The following is a 20,761-nucleotide window of genomic DNA, read 5'->3' on the forward strand; positions in this document are numbered from 1 at the left end:
GAGGCCCATCCTACGATTTTCCTAATCAAAAGCCCGTAAACCACAGCCTGGTTTACGCTTGGTCCACAAGGAAGGATAAATGTCAAGTTTCCGCGGATAAATACGGAAGTTTTGAAGATAATTGTGAAGATCGGGAAAAATGGAATATCTCCATTTTTATGCTATGACGGCTTAAGGGCAGAAGAGTAAAAGCGTAAACCGACCTTGGAGCTAGTATATAAGGAGTCCTAGGCGAGGAGCAAGAGGGAGAACTTTTTAGATTCGGAATTCTCTGCACTTAGAAACTTTAGGCTTATTCTCGACAAGTTCGGTTTCTATGACTGGCACTCAATTACTAGACGAACTCGCCCAGGCAGTTCGATCTCTTGTCCAGCTCTATCAATTGAACTACGTTCGGCTTGATCCTCGAAAGGGGTACGTAGGCAGCCTTTAACAAGGTTCAGTCCGAAATCAATCTAAGCCTTTTAGATATCTTTTTCGTCCTTTGTTATCGAGCTGCGACTCAACTAGGATTAGGTTTTTATGTTGCTAGAACTAGGTAACTCGCTGACGGCCCCTGCGGCCAAAGCCTTTGTATTCTCTTGTAATGATCGCAACGCTCTTACGCGGACTCGAAATAAGATCTACTGTTTTCTCTAAACTCGTTTGTTATCTTTTCATGATTTCCGCATATATTCGATCACTTGTCGTTGGCTCTCGCAGAGATCCGGGACCTCTGGGAAATTAGGGTTTTCCTAGTTTCCTTATTTAAACGGAAATCGACAGTGCGAATTTCGGTTCCCACAGTTTGGCGCTAGAAGGAGGGGGGGTTACGGATTACTCTTACTCATGGCCACAAAACGCTTGATCGAAACGATGTTTGGATATATGAAAGACAAACTCGCAGCACTGACTGCTCCTATGGCCAACGCTTACGCAAACGCCGTAGTTTTCAACAAAATCGAAAACTTAGTCGCGACCTTCCGCCACAGGAAGAGCACTAAAACAAGCTCGCGATTCCTCCCTGTAAACAAGAAGGGAAACGATAAATCTTATCAAAACCCCGTAAACAAATCTCGATGCATAAGGGTTTTACCAAAACACGTTTTCCGAAAACATTTCGGAAGGATAAAACTTGTTCTCCCAAAAAAACCGCTGAAAAGCCCCTAAGTTAATCGCGGAAAAAGGAAACACAATAAAACGATTACACAGCTCGGTCGCTACGTAGCGACCGAGCACACACGCTGCTCGGTCGCTACGTAGTGACCGAGCACGAACACGCTGCTCGGTCGCTACGTAGCGACCGAGCACGCACACTGCTCGGTCGCTACGTAGCGACCGAGCACGCACACTGCTCGGTCGCTACGTAGCGACCGAGCACGCACACGCTGCTCGGTCGCTAGCGACCGAGCACACACACTGCTCGGTCGCTACGTAGTGACCGAGCTCAAGCCAACTCTCCACTCGCTACATAGCGACCTGTAAGGCCTCAGAAAGGTCCTCCTTTGGGTTCTCTTTTGAATCCTCGTCGAAACGCTTTTCGTTTCGTCTCAATCGGAGTTTCCGTTGAGATTTTACGACGAACACAAGTGGGACTCTTCTCGGCTTGCTTCCACTCGCTACGTAGCGACCTGTCAGACTGTCAGTCGCTACGTAGCGACCTGTAAGGCCTCAGAAAGGTCCTTCTTTGGGTTCTCTTTTGAATCCTCGTCGAAACGCTTTTCGTTTCGTCTCAATCGGAGTTTCCGTTGAGATTTTACGACGAACACAAGTGGGACTCTTCTCGGCTTGCTTCCACTCGCTACGTAGCGACCTGTCAGACTGTCAGTCGCTACGTAGCGACCTGTAAGGCCTCAGAAAGGTCCTTCTTTGGGTTCTCTTTTGAATCCTCGTCGAAACGCTTTTCGTTTCGTCTCAATCGGAGTTTCCGTTGAGATTTTACGACGAAAACAAGTGGGACTCGTCTCGGCTTGCTTCCACTCGCTACGTAGCGACCTGTCAGACTGTCAGTCGCTACGTAGCGACCTGTAAGGCCTCAGAAAGGTCCTCCTTTGGGTTCTCTTTTGAATCCTCGTCGAAACGCTTTTCGTTTCGTCTCAATCGGAGTTTCCGTTGAGATTTTACGACGAAAACAAGTGGGACTCGTCTCGGCTTGCTTCCACTCGCTACGTAGCGACCTGTCAGACTGTCAGTCGCTACGTAGCGACCTGTAAGGCCTCAGAAAGGTCCTCCTTTGGGTTGTCTTTTGAATCCTCGTCGAAACGCTTTTCGTTTCGTCTCAATCGGAGTTTCCGTTGAGATTTTACGACGAAAACAAGTAGGACGCTTCTCGGCTTGCTTCCATTCGCTACTTAGCGACCTGTCAGACTGTCAGTCGCTACGTAGCGACCTGTAAGTCCTCAAAGGGTTCTTCCTTTGCGTTCTCCTTTGAATCCTCTTCGAAATGCTTTTTGTTTCGTCTCAATCGGAGTTTCCGTTGAGATTTTACGACGAAAACAAGTAGGACGCTTCTTGGCTTGCTTCCATTCGCTACGTAGCGACCTGTCAGACTGTCAGTCGCTACGTAGCGACCTGTAAGTCCTCAAAGGGTTCTTCCTTTGCGTTCTCCTTTGAATCCTCTTCAAAATGCTTTTCGTTTCGTTTCAATCGGAGTTTCCGTTGAGATTTTACGACGAAAACAAGTGGGACTCGTCTCGGCTCCCTTCCACTCGCTATAGCGACCGAGATGACATCCTCACTCGCTATAGCAACCTGTCAGGCCTCAAAGGGGTCCTCCTTTGCGTTCTCCTTTGAATTCTCATCGAAACGCTTTTGGTTTCGTCTCAATCGGAGTTTCCGTTGAGATTTTACGACAAAAACAAGTAAACCTCATCCTAAACTCCTTGGCTTGTTTCTGCTCACCCTACCTCCATCTTTGCGTTCACTTTCGAATCTCGATCGAAACGTCTCTTGTTTCGCCTCGATTGAAGTTACCATTGAGACTTTACGATATAAAAAAAAAAAACCGCAAAGACCTATTTTCTCGCATGGATTCAGATTAATCGTATAAAACGGCAATGGTTAACTTAACACCTTAGCCGCCTTAACTATACGATTACGTTGGACCTTTTTACAAAAATCGACGTCTTATCTAAGGAGAAGATAACAGTCAAGTTCGGAAGATAAATGTCAAGTTTCAAAGGATAAACACCAATATCGGAAATGGCGAACATACACGAGAATAGGAAACGGAAATGAGCACGCAAAACTGAGAAGGGACAAAACTGCATCTTCGAGAGAACTAAGGTATTTCCGACTTGAAATTTTTGAAATCAGACTTGGAATTTTCGTAGGAAATTACTTTGAGGCTGCCATAGAACTTTAGGGAACGTAAAACCTAGGCGGATAGTCTAGCGAACTAAGTTTTAAGCGATTTTTCCTGTCTCGATATATTGTCCCATAATTGTTCATCCAAATCTTGCAAACCGATCTAAACTCTCCGAAAGTCGAGAAATGATCGCCACGCATATCAAGCTCGCTTCCTAAAGAGAGAAAAAGTTAGAGACATGAACGTCGTCTTAAAACCGATTCGTTTCTGGCAATTTTCTCGGAACCGACATATCCCAAGTCGTCAACGTGGAAACAACCAAATCACAGTCCAAGCGTCGTCTATAAATCGTCCCGAATTATCGATCATTCCAAACATCAGGAGAGGAAACGTACACAACCCTTCAAAGTATCGGTTCAACCGTTTTTCTTTCGTAAAAAAAAAAGGGGGGAGTAGGTACGTATACTATACTCGTATACTCCCAAACTTCAAAAACTTCTGCAAATCGTCAAGAATAGGCAAACGACAATCTTAATATTCGTCTAAACGCTAGCAACATATCCAGACGATCATGAACATAATCTCAAAAACTATACATCATTTCTTGTCGCAATCATGCGTACAGAAAACTTGTACCAATATCAAACTGAAACTCGACGATTAGCCAAAGTATTGAAGCCTTTTCCGGCTTCAGAAAGCCAGTTTCGTTTTAAACTTAGCGGCGAGAAATCTTCAATCACCAAAGCATTTCTTTCAGTTTCCGTTGTACCAAGTAAGTCACGGAAAAGTATCGAAAACATTTGCGACGAAGAAAACTCGAGAATATATGTAGCATCGTGCACATTAAAAGGAGCACTTTCCTCCCGATGGTTAGCTAGATCCACTTCTGGTTGACCAATTCTTTCAAGAAACAAATGTGTCATGAGAATCCTCTCGAAAAACCTATGAAAAACGTTCCGCGACTAGATCGTATTGAAATAAACTTCGGTAATACTCCATGGGTAACGCCAAGCAACTTTCACCTAAGATCAAAATCACAGCGGGAACGTTTCTCGTAGAACCCGCAGAAACAATGCTACTTTGACATATGTATACATATCACTGATTTACGACCTTCGTAAAATCGGTTATATGATATGATAAATTATCGTATAGCCCACAATCGGAAATCATATGATAAATTCTTCATAACGAAACTAAGTCCTAACAACCAAACGGTTAACGGAAAATCTAAACTTTTCGAAAATTGACCAAGTTCAATACGCTCCACAATTCACTTTAAGCCCGCAACGTTTTAACCACAATACGCGGCATGTAAGGAAAAATTCGTAACAAAGCTTCTAGAGCTATACGAAACATCCTAAAAAATGCACGAAATACATCTCGGAAGGCCAACTCTTCACAAAGCACCATGAAGGAAAACACTTGTTCCCATGGACAAATTTACACGACACCTCAGTCATAATTCCTCGATCGCAAACAAAACTATTAGCATCCGAGCAGGAACAACAATTTTTGGCTGCGAACATTCTTAGTCAAACCAGAATGTTTCTCAAACACAGGGCTAATACTAAACCCTCGCAACATCGCGAAATATCTTCAAAGCCCGCGAACATTTCAAGCACGAAACGTGGCATACGAAAGAATAACAAATCTTCAGCATCGCGAGACGTCGCGGACGCCTGAAGATTAGTTCTTCGACGAAATTTCCTTCCTCGATAAAAACACCTTCATGGAAGACCAGACAGTCATACGCACTAACATCTTCTCAAAACATATTCTTCGCGAAGACTCAAAATAGTAATTTTTACCATTAAGTTTGTTGCTGATCACAACAAACTCTTAACGTCCTAAACAGACTTAGCCATCTCGTAGAAGATGACTCTCTTACATCCGACACAAGGATAATAGCGCTATAAAAGAAATCCGAAATTTTGGTCCAGCACTTCCGGTCTCCGGAGAGATGCTCGATTCCAACCATACAAGTCGTATAAGCCGAGAACCTATCGCGGACTTTAAATCGGTATGGAATCAGGATGAAACTGAAACGGGATACGTAAGTCGAATTAGTCATCGCACCCTCTAAAACCAGGAGTAAACCTAGGTCTTGCCCTAAACCCAGCGCACTGGTCTCTAACATCTCTAGGCATAGTATCAAACACCCTGATACGAGATCCCAAAATTTGTCTCTTTGCCAATATTCGAACGTCTTCAGAAAATCCCGCAAGTTTACACACTGCGGAAAACTCTCGAAACAGATTATGGATATGGCAATTCACACAGAGTTAGATTACGAGACGACAACTCGTAGTCTTCCCTCTACACCCATACAAAATGCCATCGGCAGCAACACGCCTTATAACCGCTACATAAAAACTAGACCATAAAGGTCCTACTGGAAAACTAGTCATAAGAACCTTAACTCCAAGATGAACTACGAAAGGCTTGATCCCTTCAACAAGGGTACGTAGGCAGCCGTCATAAGGCGCAGCCCCAATCTTATCGCGTTTTCTACTTTTAGGAGAGCGAGAAGATCACTTACCACAGACCTTTTCAACCATTAATTCCGCCTAACTCACCTAACTTGCCAAGCCACTCGCTAGAACCTCACGCTAGAAGCTCATGATTCTAACGAGCTGGGGGGCTAACTGTTGGGGTCAAAATCGGTCACGACGGAATCAATGTCTGAAAGTCCGTAAAAATCAGCATAACCGTTTTTACGAAAAGTAATCTTCGTAAAGATATCTTTACGAACAGCCTTGCAGTAAAATATCGTCCAAATCTCAATCGAACCACTAAATACCGATTGTCCGAAGGCAACGGACATGTATCCAAATCGGCCGCGGACAAGCTCGAGTATGGAAATCAGACCGCGGACAAGCCAAGCTCGATCGATACGCGGCAACCAAGCATGCACACAGCTCGGTCGCTACGTAGCGACCGAGCTCGAGCCAAGCTCGGTCGCTACGTAGCGACCGAGCATCCGTCTCGCTCGGTCGCTACGTAGCGACCGAGCCCGAGCCAAGCTCGGTCGCTACGTAGCGACCGAGCGATCGTCCCGCTCGGTCGCTACGTAGCGACCGAGCTCGAGCCAAAGCTCGGTCGCTACGTAGCGACCGAGCGATCGTCCCGCTCGGTCGCTACGTAGCGACCGAGCTCAGCCAAGCTCGGTCGCTACGTAGCGACCGAGCGATCGTCCCGCTCGGTCGCTACGTAGCGACCGAGCTCGAGCCAAAGCTCGGTCGCTACGTAGCGACCGAGCGATCGTCCCGCTCGGTCGCTACGTAGCGACCGAGCTCGAGCCAAAACTCGGTCGCTACGTAGCGACCGAGCGATCGTCCCGCTCGGTCGCTACGTAGCGACCGAGCTCGAGCCAAAGCTCGGTCGCTACGTAGCGACCGAGCGATCGTCCCGCTCGGTCGCTACGTAGCGACCGAGCTCGAGCCAAAGCTCGGTCGCTACGTAGCGACCGAGCGATCGTCCCGCTCGGTCGCTACGTAGCGACCGAGCTCAGCCAAGCTCGGTCGCTACGTAGCGACCGAGCGCTCGTCCCGCTCGGTCGCTACGAAGCGACCGGGCTCGAGCCAAAGTTCGGTCGCTGTGTAGCGATTGAACCTTTCCGAACGTCAATACGACACCAGTTCTTGCATTCTCGTCAAAACCTTCGAATGCTATCTCCCGAAGACCGTAGCAAGCTCAGTCCATGTTTCCCGCCATTCTAATTCATCGATCAAACTTCGCGGATTAGAAACCGCGGAAAACTCGTAGTAAACGTGTCGAGTCGGAAGACGGCCCAAAGGGACCTAAAACACGACTCGAGGCCCATCCTACGATTTTCCTAATCAAAAGCCCGTAAACCACAGCCTGGTTTACGCTTGGTCCACAAGGAAGGATAAATGTCAAGTTTCCGCGGATAAATACGGAAGTTTTGAAGATAATTGTGAAGATCGGGAAAAATGGAATATCTCCATTTTTATGCTATGACGGCTTAAGGGCAGAAGAGTAAAAGCGTAAACCGACCTTGGAGCTAGTATATAAGGAGTCCTAGGCGAGGAGCAAGAGGGAGAACTTTTTAGATTCGGAATTCTCTGCACTTAGAAACTTTAGGCTTATTCTCGACAAGTTCGGTTTCTATGACTGGCACTCAATTACTAGACGAACTCGCCCAGGCAGTTCGATCTCTTGTCCAGCTCTATCAATTGAACTACGTTCGGCTTGATCCTCGAAAGGGGTACGTAGGCAGCCTTTAACAAGGTTCAGTCCGAAATCAATCTAAGCCTTTTAGATATCTTTTTCGTCCTTTGTTATCGAGCTGCGACTCAACTAGGATTAGGTTTTTATGTTGCTAGAACTAGGTAACTCGCTGACGGCCCCTGCGGCCAAAGCCTTTGTATTCTCTTGTAATGATCGCAACGCTCTTACGCGGACTCGAAATAAGATCTACTGTTTTCTCTAAACTCGTTTGTTATCTTTTCATGATTTCCGCATATATTCGATCACTTGTCGTTGGCTCTCCCAGAGATCCGGGACCTCTGGGAAATTAGGGTTTTCCTAGTTTCCTTATTTAAACGGAAATCGACAGTGCGAATTTCGGTTCCCACATGCTTCCAATAGGCGATGAGGCCATCCCACACATCCTTCGTGAGCTCAGTGGGCTTTCCCTCATACCCGTCGAGCTCCCACTTGTCCTTCCAATCGGAGACTGTGTTGCAGAGGCGGACCTTTGCTTTTGCAACGAATTTCGCCTTCACCATCTCGGTGATTCCCAAACACCAATGCCACTTTTGCTGAAACAAAATTAAAAATTTTGAAGAAATTACAATTAATAATAATATTTAAAAAATATATACATATTTAAAAGTGAAAATTTAATTAAATTTAAAAATCTTACCGCAAACATTTTAAACCAAGTGATCTTAACGTGATTGGGAGTCTTGCTCCAGTTCGGATATGCCCCGTCGTAGTAACCCTTAATCGTTTTCGAAACGCTCCGGCCAACACGGTTGTTAGCCCCAAACCTGAAAGGAAAACAATTTAACCGTTAGAAAATAAAAATAATTTAAATTTTAATGTAATAAAAATTTATAACTTACCAATAAGTTCCTGGGGGTTTATCGGGGTCTAGAACATCCAAACCCTCCCGTCCAGGCTGGGCAAGCAAATCCTCCACCGTATATCTCGCGAATGGGGCATATGAAGGCACATGCAGATCCGGATGAACTGCACCTTCTGGGATAGGCTGAGGTGCAGCCGCTGGAGGAGGAGGTGGAGGCATCTGTGGTGGAGGCATCTGCGGTGGAGGCATCGGTGGAGGAGGACTCCAAGCAACTCTCTGAGAAGGCTGAGAGTCTGGAACTGCGGTGGAGGATGATGGACCGGAAGACGATGGACCGGAAGAAGATGTACCGGAACCATCGTCGCCAAACAAATCTCTATAACTAGGTGATGCTGATTTTCTTCTAAGAGCCATCTAAAAATAATTTAAATAAATTTAATCAATTACGACATAATTAAAATATTATTCCGTTACCTAACTAATCACCTAAACTAATTCCGTTACCTAACTAATCACCTAAACTAATTCCGTTACCTAACTAATCACCTAAACTAATTTTAAAAAAAAAAAAGAGAAGAGAAAGTTTACCTTAGAGAGAGCAAAGGAATTTGGGAGGAATGAGCGAGGCAGCCTCGCTCTCGGCGTCTCCTTATATAGATTAGGATTCGTCATAAAAGCAACGTAAATTTACGACGAATTTACCAGGCCCGCGTTTTTCCATTTACGACGAATTTACCAGGCCCGCGTTTTTTCATTTACGACGAAATTACTAGGCCCGTGTTTTTCGATTTACGATGAAATTACCAGGCCCGCGTTTTTCCATTTACGACGAAATTACGTCTTCCGTGTTATTTTTACATCGATTTTACGACGCTTAACCCTAAACACCGAGAATGAAATCCCTAAACCCCAAAGTCACATATCATCTAACATCTTATCTTATTTGATACTACTTCTTACTCTTTCTTTTAACATACGTTACAATAGAGAAATCCAACATTTGATACATATATTACATCACTCTAAATCGTTTTCGTTCTCATCACTATTACATCACTCTAAATCGTTTTCGTTCTCATCACTATCATTACAATCATCATCGTCGCTTCTCTCGAACTCGTCTTCACGTGCTTCATCTGTCGCATCTTCGGGAATATCTTCATATTGAAAGTTTTGCGGGTCGATCAAAAGGATTTCATCAGTTGGTTGTTCTGGTACCTCAACTTCAGTGATAGCGTCTTCTTCTTGCAAGGGCGGTTCTTCTCCAACGACAATGCGTCCACGAGGTGTAATTTTGATAGCAGTTACCCAGTTTATCCCAGAAGTTCGAAGCCGAGGATAAGGAAGGAAGCTAACTTGCTCGGCTTGTGAAGCTAAAATGAAAGGCTCAAATTTGTTGTATCTTCTCCCAAAATTGACATCCACAACACCAAATTTGTTATACTGAATCCCTCGGTTCACAACAGGATCGAACCATTCACATTTGAAGAGGACGCATTTTAGCTTCAATAACCCCGGAAATTCCACTTCAATAATCTCCTGCAATATCCCGTAAAAGTATGTTTCACCTTTCACACATATTCCGTAGTTACTCGTTGCCCGATGTCTCCCATACTCGTATCTGTGAAAGGTAAATCCTCGTGTGAAATACATAGGTGATGTGGTGACCTTTGCAACTGGACCTTAAACCAATTCGTGAAACCATACGGGATAAAAAGGATCGTCATAATCAACCTGCAAAAAGCATATATATATTCTTAAACACTTACTTAATTAATATAATAGTATGAGATATATTACCTGTGATTTTAACCACTTGACAAAGTGCTTATCTTTACGTGTATCCACATCAGCTGCAGATATTCCTGGTATTGCTTCTTCAACTTGAGATACAAACATCCTGCAAATTGAACAAATAATCAAATCACACATAATTAACTTCAATTCATATAATTAACATTCACAAAAATATTTACCTTTCAAAGTAACGGGTCATTGCATCCTCGCAGTTGAGCAGAATATAAGTGTGGGCACTATGTTTATCTTCTTCACATGACCACCATACTTCTTTTGTTTTACCACCAAACCGTCCAATTTCGCAGAAAATGTCAGGAACACCATCAATTGGATATGATGTCGGCGGTTGGAGCAAAGTAGTATGATGTCAACTTTGCTCCAACCGCCGACTAGGAACTCTTTTTCTCGTACGAACAGTTGGAGCAAAGTAGTATGATGTGAAGTTAGATGTTTCGGCTGTCAAACTCCCTGCAACTATTGAACCTTCTACCTTTGCAAGATTTCTTGCTTTCCCCTTCAAATGTTTCATCTGTCGCTCATACGGATACATCCATCCGTTGTGAACAGGTCTACGAAGCAATGCTTCATACGGTAGGTGGACAACTAGATGCTCCATGACGTCAAAAAATAAAGGAGGAAATATCTTCTCCAGGTTGCACAATATGATCGGAATGTTCTGATGAAGTTGTTCGATGACTTCTTCTTTGAACGTACGTGTGCTAAGATCTCTGAAAAATGCTCCGATGGCTGTATATTTCAAAAGGAATCAAATTAATAACATTTCATAACATATGTATATATATAAATTTATAATTACCTGCAAGTGGTTCGTGGACGTTTGCTGGAAGGAGCTCGGCAAAAGCAAATGGAAGCAGTCGTTGCATAAACACATGACAATCATGACTTTTAATTCCGGAGAACTTTTGACCTCGTTCAATACATCTTGACATATTTGAAACATAACCATCAGGAAACTTAACTTCCGATGCAACCCAGTCAAACAAGGTTGTTTTGGCTGCTGATGACAACCGGAAGATGGGAACATGAACGTTTCCATTGCTCTTGATATGTAACTCACTTCTTGAGCAAATATCAGGTAAGTCCATCCTTGACTTTTTGTTATCTTTTGTCTTCCCAGGGACGTTAAGTAATGTATTCATGATGTTCTCAAAAAAGTTCTTCTCGATATGCATGACATCCAGATTGTGGCGTAAGAGAAGATCCTTCCAATAGGGTAGCTCCCAAAATATACTCTTCTTATGCCAATTGTGAGAGACACCATACCCATCAGGCATATTTCCAGGAACATGCCAATTTCCTCCAACCTTAACTGTTTTCTGAGCTCCGTAATAATCAATGTCCGCTTCGATCTGCTGGCCGGTGAGATATGGAGGAGGACTGTCTCTGACAATTTTTTTGTGTCGAAACAGTGTCTTATTTCTTCTGTACGGATGGACATGTGGAAGAAAGCGACGATGACAATCAAACCAACAACTCTTCCTACCATTCTTCAGTTGAAAAGCATCCGTGGATCCAAGACAATACGGACAAGATAATCTTCCATGTGTTGTCCAGCCAGACAACATCCCATAAGCAGGGAAATCACTTATCGTCCACATCAGAACTGCTCGCATCGTAAAATTGTTTTTCAAGGAACAATCGTACGTCCTCACCCCTTCTGACCACAATTGCTTTAGCTCTTCTATCAACGGTTGAAGAAAAACATCAAGAGACCGTTTTGGATGCTTCGGCCCTGGGATTAATATGGTCAAAAATAGAAATTCTTGTTCCATGCACATATCCGGCGGTAAATTGTACGGCGTAAGAATGACTGGCCACAAAGAATATTGTCTACCAGACATTCCAAATGGACTAAATCCATCGGTGCATAACCCAAGATAGACATTCCGAATATTTGTAGCAAAATCTGCGTGTACCTTGTTGAAATGTTTCCACGCTCTTGCGTCTGATGGATGTGCAACCTCACCATCTCTCTGGACATGTTCGGCATGCCACCTCATCGATGCAGCAGTCCTCTCAGATTGATATAATCTTTTCAATATGTCTGTAATTGGTAGGTACCACATCATTTGGTACGGTACCTTATTCCTCCCACGGCCTTGCGGTTTGAATCGTGGTTTTTGCAGAATCAACACTCTTCTAACTTGTCATCTTCCTTCCAGTATATCATGCAGTTGTCGATGCAAACATCAATCATCTCCGAGGGTAACCCATGACTATAAACCAATTTCTGAATCTCATAATAAGATTCAGCAGACACGTTGTCTTCTGGCAAATACTCTTTAAACAACTCCGGCCATGCATCCATGCAATTCTCAGGTAAATTATGATCCGTTTTAATATTCATCATCCTTGCTGCTAGAGACAATTTAGAGAGACCTTCTCTACAACCAGTGTAGATTGGTTGATTTGCAGCATCTAGCATTTCATAAAACCTTTTTGTATCCAAATTAGGTTCTTCTACATTTCCAGTTCCATCAGCTATTGTTGTAGTTGTTTCTAAAAATGCATCACTAATCATATCTTGAACCCTATCATGATCTACCATCTGCTCCTCTTGATGATAATTATATTCATAATGCACATGATTCGGTTCTTCATTATGATGAACATCCTCAAAATTAGCATTACTACTACTAGCTTCATTTTCCCCATAACCCTCTCCATGTTGATACCAAATGTAGTACTGTGGTGTAAATCTTCTGTTTACTAAATGATTCCATACAGTTTCACTACGTGCAAATTTCGAATTCTTGCATTTTTGACAGGGGCAGAACATCTTACCGCTTTCCTGCGTGATCGGTGTACAGCCCGCCTGGTGCATGAATGTCTCTAGCCCGTTCAGAAATGCATTCGTCACTCTCCCGTCGGAATCTTGTGCAAATACATCCAACTTCGTAACTCGTAAATACTACCGCGACCGACCATTTTTTCTTCTATTTTTAAATTTTTTTTTTTTTTCCGTTTGGGTCTTGTGAGGAAGAGAGTTGTGTGTTGTGAGGAAGAGAGTTGTGGGAAATAACATATATATAGAGAAATTTTCGAGTTGGGTAGTTGAAATATAACAACGATTTTACAAGGAAACTTTTACATGGATTTTACATGGTTTCTTTACAACGAATTTCGATAAATTTTTCACCTAAATATAACGGTAACATGATTCGTTGTAATGTCGATGTAAAGTTTTCTTTTCGACGTACTTGCGTCGTAATATTACATGGCGTTTACGACGAAATTTGGTTTCGTTGGTTTCGTCGTAATTGCGTTGTTAAGCCACCAATTACTATTTCTAAGACGACGATAAGGAACTTGTGTCGTTCGTCTGTCTGCCAATTCAGTGGAACGACAAGGAGAAAGTGGACGGAAGTGCAGCTGGTTTGTACTTGAGAGGAACCTTTGACGATGGTCGGAGGTTCCTCTCAAGTATAAACCAACTGCACTTCCGTCCACTTTCTCCTTGTCGCTCCACTGAATTGGCAGACAGACGAATGACTCATGTTCCTTATCGTCATCTTCGAAATAGTAATTGGTGGCTGAATGAGGAACAGAGTCTAAACGCCATCAGGTTCGAGAGGAAGAGAGTTGTGTGTTGTGAGGAAGAGAGTTGTGGGAAATGACATATATATAGAGAAATATAACAACGATTTTACAAGAAAAGTTTTACATGGATTTTACATGGAACATGTACAACGACTTTACAACGAATTTAGGTAAGTTAAAGCACATTGAATACACGTTTTCACCTTTATATAACGGTAACATGATTCGTTGTAATGTCGATGTAACGTTTACAACTATTTCGCATTCCACGTACTTTCGTCGTAAACTTACATTGACTTTACGACGAAATAATGTCTCGTCGTAATTACGTTGTAAAGCCCATGTAAATTTACGAGGAAATAATTTCGTCATAAAACGCCGTTGTTACTGCTATGTTTTCTTGTAGTGGAATACTGCTCATGCATTCTCACGTAAGCTGACATGATTTTTTCTATAAAGTTTTAATATTTATAAGAGTTCATTTCAATTGGGGGGGAGGGGGGGGGGGGAGTTGTTTGGAAATCTCAAACTTCTGTTATGTAAAATATGAACAGTCTAAATCGGTTGTGTAAACGTTTTTTATATCACAACCAAATCAGGACCATTGAAAATAGATGGGAAGCTGACAAAACAAATCAGGATCATTGTATACGTAGATTTAGGAGGTGTTACTCTATATTTATAACGATTGTTAGAATTTTAAAAGTCTATAATTATTGGCTAATAGATTCTAACATTCTTATAAAATCAAGTATTATTTAGTTTGATGATTTTTTAATAACATATAGAATTCATTGTAATTCAAAAAAAATTGGATTTGAAGGATTCTTAATTCTATCAAAATCTAATGTTATTAGAATTTTGGATTCTTAAGATTTTAACTCTTAAAAAAAGACTTTCAAAATATTGCATATATACTCATGATTCTCAAAATCATTGTAGTAAAATAGTTTCATGGACTTCTTAAATATGAAAAATTCATTAAAACTTTTTTATAATTTTAACAAATATCTTGATTCTTAAAATCAATCAACTCTACCTAAATTCATCTCCCACTAACCCCCTCTTATAATCATTAAAATTACTAGATCATGACCCGCGCAACCGCGCAGATTTTGTTTTTGTTTTAACGCATATCAAGTTTGTCCAATTCCATCTATCTTATTAAAACTCAAGTACAAAATGGGATTGTTTGGCAATATGTATAGTAGTGAAAAAATATTATTGTTTGGAAACATGGATAGTAGTAAGTTAGAAAAAAAAATAATGGGCTTATGTTGCTAAAAAAATTGAAAGTCTATTACATTATATTAAAAAGTAATGGGTCTATGTTGCTTGATATATATATTCAAATCAAAATAATAATTTAAAATTGATTTATATCAAAAATTCATTCAAAAATATATATATATATATTCAAAATTTGATTTTTACTAACATATTTTCCAATAACTATTATAAAATTGTTTTCAATATATATAATAAAAATACAATACAAAGCCCAATTTCAAACACCAACTTAAATTATGGTTTTTATATTTCACATTAAATTTTAAAATATAATATATCTATCTTATTAAAACTCAAGTACAAAATGAGATTGTTTGGCAATGTGGATAGTAGTTAAAAAAAATAGTACTGTCTGGAAACATGGATAATAGTAAGTTAGAAAAAAAATAATAGGCTTATGCTACTAAAAAAATTAAAAGTCCATTACATTATATTAAAAAGTAATGAGTCTATGTTATTTGATATATATATATTCAAATCAAAATAATATCTTAAAATTGATTTATATCAAAAATTCATTCAAAAATATACATATATTCAAAATTTGATTTTTACTAACATATTTTCCAGTAACTATTATAAAAATGTTTTCAATATATATAATAAAAATACAATACAGAGCACAATTTCAAACACCAACTTAAATTATGGTTTTTATATTTTACATTAAATTTTAAAATATAATATATGTGATTATTTATATGATTGTACGTATAAAATATTATTAATTATAAGAAAAATTATTTGATGGTACGTATAAAATACGATTAATTATATGATAACACATATTTTGTAACCTATGATAACACACACATATATATATATATATATATATATATATATATATATATATATATATATATATATATATATATATATATATAATAGTGATTATGGGTGGGCGTTCGGATTCATTTTTGGGTCTTTTTGGGATTTCGTGTTCAGTTCAGATCTTTGAGGATTTGGTTCTGATTTGGACAACCAATTTAAATAGGTTTGGTTTAAATATTTGGATAGAGAATTAATAATTATTTAAGTATTTTTGGAGTGATGAGTATTTTTTAACTATTTAAGATATTTACGTTTACTTATTTATATATTTTTTCAAGCATTTATGCGAACTTAAAAGTATCATATATATTCTGGATGTTTTTATATATATTAAAAATAATTCGGTTCAGAACGGATTAGGTTTCAATTCTTCAAATACCAAAATTTTGAATAATTTGGATATTTAATCAATTCTGGTTCGGATTTAGTACTACTTATTTGGATTGGGATCAGATCGGTTCGATTCTTCGAATTTGAGTTTTTTGCCCAACCCTAAATAGTGACATAAAAAGCAAATAGCATCATATTTTTTTTTTTAAAATACACCCGCACGGGCGTGCGGATCAAAATCTAGTTTAATGTTTAAAGAAAATTATAAAAACTGTATTTTGTATTAGTAGTTTTTCATCGGTGTATTAGAGATATAACCGTGCAGTAAAAACACTAATATAATATTGACTAATACGATTTGGATTGAAATAACAGTGTATTATAGATGTGCTGTACAAAAATCTAATAGTAACAAATACAATTTGGATTAACATATCAGTTTATTATAAATATAGATGTAAGGTGAACATACTAATATAATATTAACCAATACGATATAGACTAAAATCCCTGAAGTCTTCATTATAATTCTAATAAAATAATTGTAATAATAAGATAGATAAACAAACAAACACGTCAAAAAACAAATTAAAAATACTTAATAGATTAACCCCATGCGGATATATAAATGTTTGTATAAATGTTTAGATATAACAATTTTTATTTGGCAAACATTTTAATGAAACTGTACTAATCGAAAAAAATTATAGTTTCAATTTGTTTTATTAATAGAATAGTATTTTCAATGTGTATGCAAGAAGTTCAATAAATAAAGAATAACAATGTTTGGTTAAAAAGTTAAGTGCGATAAAAAAATGTTTTTGTTTTATATTTATCGGCAATCTAACTATTATGATCCACGAAGCAAATTTTATTGTATATGCACATGTCAATATCAAATTAATAAGCCCATTAGTAACAAGAGTAGTTGTACAGAAAAAAATAATAAAAAAGAATAAAAATGGTTACCCATTATTTCTTTTTCTTTGTTTTATTTTCTTCTAAAGACATAAACATGTCATTTTTTTTCTAAACGTGTTTGTTCCTCTTGGAAGTCATCAATTCATGTTGAAAAAGTATTTGTAACCCGATCAAAATTTAGGAATTCAAAGAACCCCAAGATTTCTTTCTTCATTCTCGTAAAACAGAGCAAACCCATTAAAAGATATACTCGTAAAAAGTTAGAATATATATTCTTATTCTTTGTTTTCAATATTCAATCGATACTGATTATTTTGTTCTCATTCAGATTTATTTGTTTCTTGATAGATTTATCGATTCCTATAAAAGATCGGCTATCAATATGCTCGATTGAGACATGCCAGCTTCTTACATTCTCTGTATGTTTTTTTGGTCGATGTCTTTCTTTCGACATTGTGCTTTGTGGGAGCTTTTTGTGAATGTCGAATGGTGAATGATATCGATAAGTATTTATGGATACATTATAGTGGGAGGAAATGGGTATTCCCTAACCTATTAAGTTAGGTATAATAATTACAAAATCTCCGGATTTTATTGACACCAAGATTTTAGGTCTAGTAGAATAAACTTGGAGAATGAGGTTTTCCATATTCATGATTTTTCAAATCCGGCAATTTGAGTGGAAATATTTGATTGTAACTGAGGTTTTAGTCATAGTAGACTCAACTTGGAGAAGGGGTTTTTCCATAATCGTTTTTTTATAGTAAAAGTTGATGTTTCTGTTATTGAAAGAAGAATATACATTAGTATATTCTTGTTAACTTGGAGAAGAGGTTTTTCCATAATCGGTTTGGTTAATTTAATCAATTGGTTTAGGAGATAACCAGACCAAGACGTTCGGAATTGTATAATGACTGGCTAAGGACTCGTTAATGACTTGCGGTCGACTCGACTCGTTAATGACTCGCGATCGACTCAACTCGCTCATGACTCGCTGGCTCGACTCGCTAATGACTGACTCGTGATGTAGTGACTTGTTTTCACAGAATTATTGTAACATGTGTAAAATTAATTTTTATTCTTATCTATCTTATAGCAGGTGCGTAAGCATGCCGATCAAAATATTTGATTGGAGACATTTGTTATTTGTTGTATTCATTTGACTATAATAAAAAGAGGGTTTGTTATATTTGTACATGATATAATATTAATATGATAATGTGAGTATACTATAACAATATAATAGATGTTTTGTTTAATAGATGTATAATAATAGAAGTATAATCTAAAACATATAATAAGATAGATCTTACGGTAGAGTAAAGTGAAAGGTGGTTGATATTGAACTGTTTAAGGAAATATAAGGTTATGGTATGAATAATAATAAATAATAATAATAATAATGTGATGTCCAATTTAAAAATCCACCTAGAAGAAGTTGTAATGTTTCTATTTTAATAAAATAGATTGTAGTAGGCTTGAATAAGGTTTACTGAATGTCTGTGTATTTTGGGTTAACAACAGCATTATTAACTCTCTCTCTCTCTCTTTTTTTGCTAAAAAGATGTGTGTAATATATTCTCCACACCTTTGTATAAAATTGTGCTAACTAATAATTAAATATGACTAGATCCGTGTCCGCGCTACGCGCGGATTATCCTACATTTTTCTCTAAATAATGTATAAAAATATGATATTGTTTAATTAATTCTAGCTAATTACAAAATATAAACTTCTAATTAAGGGTGTTTAATCCGGTAAAAACAGAACTATTTAAAACATAATTAAATCGGAATAGAGAAAATGGTTTGTATTTGGTAATACTGAATATACCGAATATATGTTATTTTTAAGAAACCGCGGTATTGAATATGGTTTGGTATATAAACCGATCAAAACGAATAAACCGATCAATTAAAATATAGTAGTATTATTATATGTAAATTATAAAAATATATTTTATAATATATACATAATTTATTTTATTCATATGATCTTCATTTTATTTTAGTAATTTAATATTTTATGTAAAATTTTATTTTTTCATTTTTATGAAACTAAACAAAAGATAAATTTTACTTTTTATTGACAAATATGTGTGTTAATATTTAGTTATTTAATAATATTATGAAATACTAACTTTTTTATTTCAATAGAAAATATTATTATTATAAACTTAATATGTTTATTAATTTTTTTAAATAATAATTTTTTTAAAAAAATAGTCAATATGAAAACGAAAATATCTTCATGTTATATTAAAACCAATATATAATCATATATATTAAAATTTATAAAATATTATAGAAGATTAATATATTTATGGGGTTTTGGTATAAAACCGAATAAACTAAAAACCAATGGTATATAAACCGAACTAAATCAAATTAAATATATTTTTAATATGGTGGCTATTTTTTATAAACCGAAATACCGAAAAAACCAAAAAACTGAAGTGAAACCAAACCTATATCCGGATTGAACACCCTTACTTCTAATGGTCGTTCGGTCGACTCTGTTTATCTGTTTTTTTAATTTATTTTAATTTTTATTCTTATTTTGCCATCATGTTTATGATTAATAATATAATTTTTTTCTATGGTGAACAAAAAAAAAAATATTTCTATATTGTGATATTTTTACTCTTGTGTTTTTTTCAATTTTTTTTTGTTTTGTATCTGTTATTATTTAGGGTGTTTTGGTGTATTATTATTTCTACAATGGAATTTGTGAATTTAAGTTCTATTTGAATATAAATATTTATGCACTCTGAAACTACAAATTTAACGTTTTTGTTAAATACTTTTCCTATATCTAATTTTGTTGAAGAATAAGAAAAAAAAGATAGCATAAAATCCATCGATAGTAATAACACCCTTTACAAACAAAACTTGTTTGATTCATTTGACAAATCAAATGCTACTACTAAAACTTTTCCTCTCCGAAAGTAATGAATCGGTGGATCCAGGAACAGTCTTGAGAATGGGACTAATCTTTTTTTTTTTACTAAGTAATTGTCACATGCCTAAATCTGCTCTCTGCAGACTGCAAATGTTGACTTTGACTAACTATCCCATTGGTCAGCCCATGGCAAACTTACAATGCGTAGGAGAAGCTATTAAGTCTCGAAGTAAAAACTTAGAATAACAACAAATTTTACGCCCTATGTAGGAAAAATATATTACATCATTTGTTTTAAAAACATCGAGGCAAATAAGGTGATCGTTAACAAAAAATTGTACGGCCCTAGCTGTCACGTTTAGCCTTTAAGACTTGTTCTTCTTTTCGTGATGTTTCCCCTTTCTTAACACGCATATTGTCACAATTTCCTCCCAGAACCAATACTGATTTGAAGCGAATGATAATATTGACCCGTATTTAAGAGAAGCACTGGATTTGTGACAATTCTATAGAACAACAATCATAAGAGAATCTTAACCAAACGGTAGCAGGCCACTCCGAAACCATTATCGTTTTGTCAATGTCAATAATCATAAATGATTACTCACATACTCATAGTTTAGTAAACTATCAATGTAATATGAAAAGAGAGGAAGAAACAGGGTTCTCAAAGCTATAAGACTATTGATATTACCTAGAATTTTCCGGAGTAACTTCATAACAGAGAAAAGAACGTGAGAGAAGGACATGAATGACAACGGGATTATTGGAGTTGATCGTTTACGCCT

The sequence above is a fragment of the Brassica napus genome, chromosome A2 (genome assembly GCF_020379485.1).
Source record: "Brassica napus cultivar Da-Ae chromosome A2, Da-Ae, whole genome shotgun sequence".
Lineage (NCBI taxonomy): Eukaryota > Viridiplantae > Streptophyta > Magnoliopsida > Brassicales > Brassicaceae > Brassica > Brassica napus.